The sequence below is a fragment of the Salvelinus sp. IW2-2015 genome, linkage group LG32 (assembly GCF_002910315.2).
Source record: "Salvelinus sp. IW2-2015 linkage group LG32, ASM291031v2, whole genome shotgun sequence".
NCBI classification, from domain to species: Eukaryota; Metazoa; Chordata; class Actinopteri; order Salmoniformes; family Salmonidae; genus Salvelinus; species Salvelinus sp. IW2-2015.
In genome coordinates, this window is record NC_036871.1 from 35,062,289 (window position 1) to 35,070,749 (window position 8,461).

An 8,461-nucleotide genomic window follows, 5' to 3' on the forward strand; every position below is an offset into this window, starting at 1 on the left:
GATTTGTGACCTTTGCAACAAGAAAAGGGGCAACCAGTGAAGAACAAACACCATTGTAAATACAACCCATATTTATGCCTATTTATTTTAACTTGTGTGCTTTAACCAATTTGTACATTGTTACAACACTGTATATATATAATATAACATTTGTAATGTCTTTATTGGTTTTGAAACTTCTTGCTGCTGTGATGGCACACTGTGGAATTTCTCCCAGTAGATATGGGAGTTTATCAAAATTGGATTTGTTTTCAAATTCTTTGTGGATCTGTGTAATCTGAGGGAAATATGTCTCTCTAATATGGTCATACATTGGGCAGGAGGTTAGGAAGTGCAGCTCAGTTTCCACCTCATGTTGTGGGCAGTGTGCACATAGCCTGTCTTCTCTTGAGAACCAGATCAGCCTTTCTCAATAGCAAGGCTATGCTCACTGAGTCTGTACATAGTCAAAGCTTTCCTTAAGTTTGGGTCAGTCACAGTGGTCAGGTATTCTGCCACTGTGTACTCTCTGTTTTGGGCCAAATTGCATTCTAGTTTTTTTGTTAATTCTTTCCAATGTGTCAAGTAATTATCTTTTTGTTTTCTCATGATTGGGTCTAATTGTGTTGCTGTCCTGGGGCTCTGTGGGGGTCTGTTTGTGTTTGTGAACAGAGTCCCAGGACCAGCTTGCTTAGGGGACTCTTCTCCAGGTTCATCTCTCTGTAGGTGATGGATTTGTTATGGAAGGCTTTTAGGTGGTTGTAGAATTTAACGTCTCTTTTCTGGATTTTGACAATTACCGGGTATTGGCCTAATTCTGCTCTGCATGCATTATTTGGTGTTTTACGTTGTACACAGGATATTTTTGCAGAATTCTGCATGCAGAATATCAATTTGGTGTTTGTCCCATTTTGTCAATTCTTGGTTGGTAAGCAGACCCCAGACCTCACAACCACAAAGGGCAATGGGTTTTATAACTGATTCAAGTATTTTTTGCCAGATCCTAAATCTATGTCAAATTTTATGTTCCTTTTGATGGCATAGAAGACCCTTCTTGCCTTGTCTCTGAGATCGTTCACAGCTTTGTGGAAGTTACCTGTGGCGCTGATGTTTAGGCCGAGGTATGTATAGTTTTTTGTGTGCTCTAGGGCAACGGTGTCTAGATGGAATTTGTATTTGTGGTCCTGGAGACTGGACCTTTTTTGGAGCACCATTATTATTATTATTATTATTATTATTATTGTCTTATTGAGATTTACTGTCAGGGCACCGGTCTGGCACAATCTGTGCAGAATATCTAGGTTCTGCGGTAGGCCCTCTTTGGTTGGTGACAGAAGCACCAGATCATCAGCAAACAGTAGACATTTGACTTCAGATTGTAGTAGGGTGAGGTCKGTGCTGCAGACTGTTCTAGTGCCCTCACCAATTCATTGATAAGCTGCATCCCATGGCCCTGTGGAAAGAAATGTGTGTTTTTTGCCAATTTTAACCACAGACTTGTTATTTGTGTACATGGATTTTATAATGTTGTATGTTTTTCCCCCAACACCACTTTATCAATTTGTATAACAGGCCCTAATGCCAAATTGAGTCAAAAGCTTTTTTGAAATCAACAAAGCATGAGAAGACTTTGCTTTGCTTTGTTTTGTTTTGTTTGTTTGTCAATTAGGGTGTGCAGGGTGAATACGTGGTCTATCGTACAGTAATTTGGTAAAAAGCCAATTTGACATTTGCTCAGTACATTGTTTTCACTGAGGAAATGTATGAGTCTGCTATTAATGATCATGCAGAGGATTTTCCCAAAGTTGCTGTTGATGCATATCCCACGGTAGTTATTGGGGTCAAATTTGTCTCCACTTATGTGGATTGGGGTGATCCGTCCTTGGTTCCAAATATTGGGAAAGATTCCAGAGCTGAGAATGATGTTATAGAGTTTAAGTATAGCCAATTGGAATTCGTGGTCTGTATATTTTATAATTTCATTTAGGATACCATCAACACCACAGGGCTTTTTGTGTTGGAGGGTTTGTATTTTGTCCTGTAGTTCATTCAATGTAATTGGAGAATCCAGTGGGTTCTGGTAGTCTTTAATAGTTGATTCTAAGATTTGTATTTGATCTTGTATATGTTTTTGTTCTTTGTTCTTTGTTCTTTGTTCTTTGTTCTTTGTTCTTTGTTATAGAGCCAAAAAGATTGGAGAAGTGGTTTTCCCATCTCTGTTTTGGATAGATAACTCTTCATGTTGTTGTTTGCTTAGTGTTTTCCAATTTTCCCAGAAGTGGTTAGATTCTATGGATTGTTGAATTACATTGAGCTGATTTCTGACCTGCTGTTCCTTCTTTTCCCGTAGTGTATTTCTGTATTGTTTTAGTGATTCACCATAGTGAAGGCGTAGACTCAGGGTTTCTGGGTCTCTATGCTCTTGGTTGGATAGGGTTCTCAATTTCTTTCTTAGGTTTTTGCATTCTTCATCAAACCATTTGTCATTGTTGTTAATTTTCTTAGGTTGTCTGCTTGACATTTTTTGATTTGATAGGGAAGCTGAGAGGTCAAATATACTGTTTAGGTTTTCTACTGACAAGTTTACACCTTCACTATTACASTGGTATGTTTTGCCCAGGAAGTTGTCTAAAAGTGATTGAATTTGTTGTTGCCTAATTGTTTTTTGGTAGGTTTCCACACTGCATTCTTTCCATCTATAGCATTTGTTTATATTACTCAGTTCCTTTGGCTTTGATGCCTCATGAGTGAGTATTGGTCTGTTCAAGTAGACTGKGATTTTGTTGTGATCTGATAGGGGTGTCAGTGGGCTGACTATGAATGCTCTGAGAGACTCTGGGTTGAAGTCAGCGATAAAGTAGTCTACAGTACTACTGCCAAGAGATGAGCTATAGGTGTACCTACCGTAGGAGTCCCCTTGAAGCCTACCATTGACTATCGACATTCCCAGCGTGCGACAGAGCTGCAGAAGTTTTGACCCGTTTTTGTTGGTTATGCTGTCGTAGTTGTGTCTAGGGGGGTATACAAGGGAGGAAATGCTGTCACCTTCAGGTATGTATTTGTCCCTCTGTCTGCTGAGGGTGTCAGGTTCTTTTCTAGTTCTTGTCTTTCTCTCTCTGTATCACTCTCTCTCGGTCTCTCTCTCTCTCTGTCTCTCTCTCTGTCTTTCTCTCTCTCCTCTCTCTCTCTCTCTCTCTCTCTCTCTCTCTCTCTCTCTCTCCTTCTCTCTCTCTTCTCTCTCTCTCTCTTCTCTTCTCCTCTCTCTCTTTCTCTCTCTCTCCTCTTCCTCTTCTCCTCTCTCTCTCTCTCTCTCTTCTCTCTCTCTCTCCTCTCTCTCTCTCTCTCTTTCTCTCTCTCTCTTCTCTTTCTCTCTCTTTCTCTCTTTCTCTCTTCTCTCTTCTCTCCTCTCTCTCTCTTCTTTCTCTCTCTCTCTTTCTCTTCTTTTCTTTCTTTCTCTTTCTCTCTCTCGATCTTCTCTCTCTTCTTTCTTTTTCTTTCCCTTTCTCTTTCTCTCTTTCTTTTTCTTTTTCTTTCTCTTTCTCTCTTTCTTTTTCTTTCTCTTCCTCTCTCTCTTTTCTCAATCTCTGTCTCTCTTCTTCTTTGTGATTAGCTGATGGTCTCATACAAGCATGGCTTCTCGATCAGACTCATCACTGCAGTGTTGCTAATCCACCTCCATTCACTTACTGTATAGTAGCCTAGGAAGGGAGGGAGTGGGAGTGGGAGAGGGAGGGAGAGAGAGACATGGGATTATGAAGAGATGGTATATATATATAATAACATATTGCAAAACTCCTCAAAAATAACCTCCAACCCACTGGCTTGTGTGGGAAGGGTTAAGATGCCTGTACTGTTTACACAGCAAGACGAGATAGATTCAAAACACTCTAGACGGAGGCGTTATGCTCTGGCAGCCTTTGTCAGGGTTCTGAAAGTCGATGATGATGATGATTACGATTGATTAATGTGGATTAATGCAGCTCCCCGCACCTCTCTGATTCAGAAGGGTTGGGTTAAATGCAGAAGACACATTCAGTTGAATACATTCAGTCGTACAACTGACTAGGTATCCCCCTTTCCCTAATTTAACCTTTATTTAACTAGGCAAGTCAGTTAAGAACAAATTCCTATTTACAATGACGGCCTACTCCGTCCAAACCCCGACGACACTGGGCCTATTGTGCACCGCCTTATTAGACTCCCAATCACAGCCAGATATGATACAGCCTGGATTCAAACCAGGTACTATGGTGACACCTCTTGCACTGAGATGCAGTGCCWTAGACCTCTGCGCCACTCGAGAGCCTAATGACGAATAGATGGCTTGCTCTGAGGGTGATTCAGCCCTGCTCAACTTCCCCTCCAACTGGGACCCTTTAGTCTCTGATCTATGGCAGCCTATAACCCTGTACTACACCTAGAAATTGAGATGATAGAATGTACAGTGTGGTGGCATATTTCTGCTTTACCAAATGAGGAGAGTTACAAACTACACACCTCAGTCAGAGTTACACTTAAACTACATCTTTTTTAATAAGAGCTTTGCAATAGCCCTTTGACTTTCAACAATTCACTATTTCTAATGACCCGTTGAGAAGTCCCAACAGAAAAGTACAAAGATCTTTTATAGCCAAGATACACCCCTCTCAACTTACATGACGAATCACAGATCTTAGGAACAGTTCACAAAGGTTAAGATTTGTATGAAAGATATCTATAAAACATAGCAGACAGTTACTGCTGTGTCAACAGTTCTCATTGTAAAGACCAGTATCTGGCCCCCTCACTCCAAAAGGGAACCGTCTCTGCCTGATACGGCAAAGAACAGAACAATTAGCTCATGTTATCTGGAATGCTGAAAGTTTGGACACACCAACTCATTCCAGAGTTTATCTTTATTTTGACTATTTTCTACATTGTAGAATAATAGTGAAGACATCAAAACGATGAAATAACACATATTGAATCATGTAGTAACCAAAAAAAGTGTTAAACAAATCAAAATATGTTTTATATTTGAGATTCTTCAAAGTAGCCACCCTTTGCCTTGGTGACAGCTTTGCACACTCTTGGCATTCACCCAGCCAGCTTCATGAGGTAGTCACCTGAAATGCATTTCAAGTTAATTTGTTGAATTTCTTTCCTTCTTAATGCATTTGAGAGAATAAGTTGTGTTGTGACAAGGTATTGGTGGTATACAGAAGATAGCCCTATTAGGTAAAAGACCAAGTCCATATTATGACAAGAACAGCTCGAATAAGCAAAGAGAAACAACAGTCAATCATTACTTTAAGACATGAAGGTCAGTCAATCCAGAACATTTCAAGAAATTTGAAAGTTTCTTCAAGTGCAGTCGCAAAAACCATCAAGCCCTAATAATGATACTGGCTCTCATGAGGACCGCCACAGGAAAGGAAGACCCAGAGTTACCTCAGCTGCAGAGGATAAGTTCATTAGAATCAACTGCACCTCAGATTGCAGCCCAAATAAATGCTTCACATAGTTCAAGTAACAGACACAACATCAACTGTTCAGAGGAGACTGCGTGAATCAGACCTTCATGGTCGAATTGCTGCAAATAAACCACTACTAAAGTACACCAAAAATAAAAAGCGACTTGCTTGGGCCAAGAAACACAAGCAATGGACATTAGACTGGTGGATGATGAGTCCAAATTTGAGATTTTTGGTTCCAACCGCCGTGTCTGTGAGACGCAGAGTCGGTGAACGGATGATCTCCGCATGTGTGGTTCCCACCGTGAAGCATGGAAGAGGAGGTGTGATGGTGTGGGGGTGCTTTGCTGGTGACACTGTCTATGATTTATTCAGAATTCAAGGCACACTTAACCAGCATGGCTACCACAGCATTCTGCAGCGATACGCCATCCCATCTGGTTTGGGCTTAGTGGGACTATCATTTGTTTTTCAACAGGACAAAACATGACTCCAGGCTGTGTAAGGGCTATTTAACCAAGAAGGAGAGTGATGGAGTGCTGCATCAGATGACATGGCCTCCACAATCACCCGTCCTCAACTCAATTGAGATTTGGGATGAGTTGGACCGCAGAGTGAAGGAAAAGCAGATAACAAGTGCTTAGCATATGTGGGAACTCCTTCAAGACTGTTGGAAAAGCATTCCTCATGAAGCTGGTTGAGAGAATGCCAAGAGTGTGCAAAGCTGTCATCAAGGCAAAGGGTGGCTACTTTGAAGAATCTAAAATATATTTTGATTTGTTTAACACTTCTTTGGTTACTACATGATTCTATATGCGTTATTTCATAGTTTTGATGTCTTCACTATTATTCTACAATGTAGAAAGTAGTAAAAATAAAGATAAACCCTTGAATGAGTAGATGAGAACTTTTGACTGGTACTGTAGATGATGTGGAGTACAGAGCCGTGACGGATCTAGATTACCTATTTTTATGACTGCACTCTGAGTGACCTGGTGAGATGAGCTCTATTGGAGTTCTATGGTTGGTGTTGAAACGGTCCACATTAACTGGGATAGCATTCTAGCTAAGTGTGCATTGTGAACGAGTGGTTTTGATCATTCTGCTAAAGTGTGCATTGTGAACGAGTGGTTTTGATCATTCTGCTGAGTGTGCATCTGTGAACGAGTGGTTTTGATCATTCTGCTAAGTGTGCATTGTGAACGATTGGTTTGATCATTCTGCTGAGTGTGCATTGTGAACGAGTGGTTTTGATCATTCTGCTAGTGTGCATTCGTGAACGAGTGGTTTTGATCATTCTGCTGAGTGTGCATTGTGAACGATGGTTTTGTCATTCTGCTGAGTGTGCATTGTGAACGAGTGTGGTTTTGATCATTCTGCTGAGTGTGCATTGTGAACGAGTGGTTTTGATCATTCTGCTGAGTGTGCATTGTGAACGAGGGGTTTTGATCATTCTGCTGAGTGTGCATTGTGAACGAGTGGTTTTGATCATTCTGCTGAGTGTGCATTGTGAACGAGTGGTTTGATCATTCTGCTGAGTGTGCATTGTGAACGAGTGGTTTTGATCATTCTGCTGAGTGTGCATTGTGAACGAGTGGTTTTGATCATTCTGCTGAGTGTGCATTTGTGAACGAGTGGTTTTGATCATTCTGCTAAGTGTGCATTGTGAACGAGTGGTTTAATCATTCTGCTGTAGTGTGCATTGTGAACGAGTGGTTTTGATCATTCTGCTAAGTGGTGCTGTGAACAGAGTGGTTTGATCATTCTGCTGAGTGTGCATTGTGAACGAGTGGTTTTGATCATTCTGCTGAGTGCTGCATTGTGAACGAGGGTTTGATCATTCTGCTGAGTGTGCATTGTGAACGAGTGGTTTTGATCATTCTGCTGAGTGTGCATTGTGAACGAGTGGTTTTGATCATTCTGCTGCTTCTTATTTATCCTCCTCTGGGAATAATAATGTAATGAAGTTCTCTCTTGAATCTGCGATCCACTTAGAAAGTGAAAATGGTTCTTTAAAGCTGAGTTCAAACAGACCATCTGACAAAATGTAGAGTGATTTAGACTGAATTTCAACAGTCTGGCAGTATGACTGGGCGAGATGTAGTCAGAGTCCTGTGTGAACAGGTTCCAGTGTTCTAAAATCTGAACACAACGGACGAATCGGAATCCGTCCAGTTGAGATGATTCTAGATTTTATCCGATGGTCTGTGTGAACGACAGTTCTTCACCTCCACAATGTAAAGCCAGCTTTAGTTTCACCCACTCTCTCAAGAGAGTCTGAGTCAGTCCTTGATTAAAGGGAGAGAATGGAAAGTGTCAGTACTGCACACCTCCATGGGTATGTCCCAAATGGCACCCTATTCCCTATATAGTGCACTTCTTTTGCCCACTACTAAAGTAGTGCACTATATAAGGAATAATGTGGAATTTGGGACACACTACATGACTATTATTAACCCTGTGTCCTCTCATCTAATCTCCTCTCATCTAATCTAATCTCCACTCCACTCCTCTCATCTAATCTCCTCTCCTCTCATCCAATCTCCTCTCCACTCCTCTCATCAAATCTCCTCTATTCTCCTCTCATCAAATCTCCTCTATTCTCCTCTCATCTAATCTCCTCTATTCTCCTCTCATCGAATCTCCTCTAATCTCCTCTATTCTCCTCTCATCTAATCTCCACTCCTCTCATCTCATCTCCTCTCCTCTCCAGATGAGGACCCAGACAGTGCTGTGGATGACAGAGACAGTGACTACCGCAGTGAGACCAGTAACAGCATCCCTCCCCCCTACTATACCACGTCTCAGCCCAACGCTTCCGTCCACCAGTACCCCATCAGAGACCAGCAGCACCGCCAGGGGACCCGCCCCTCCTCCTACCCCCCATCCAACAGCTGTGGCCCCCTCAACTACCACCAGAGGGCCATCAGGTATGTGTGTCTCTCCTGCTCCTCTCTGTCTGTATACTCCCTGCTCTCCTGCTCCTCTCTGTCTGTATACTCCCTGGTCTCCTGCTCCTCTCTGTCTGT

The 8,461-nt window shown here is 41.8% G+C and overlaps 1 pseudogene; it reads left to right on the forward strand.

The window, feature by feature from the left end:
• LOC111956441 (protein unc-13 homolog A-like) overlaps positions 1-8,461 on the forward strand; it is an 80,409-nt pseudogene that overhangs the window by 10,479 nt on the left and 61,469 nt on the right.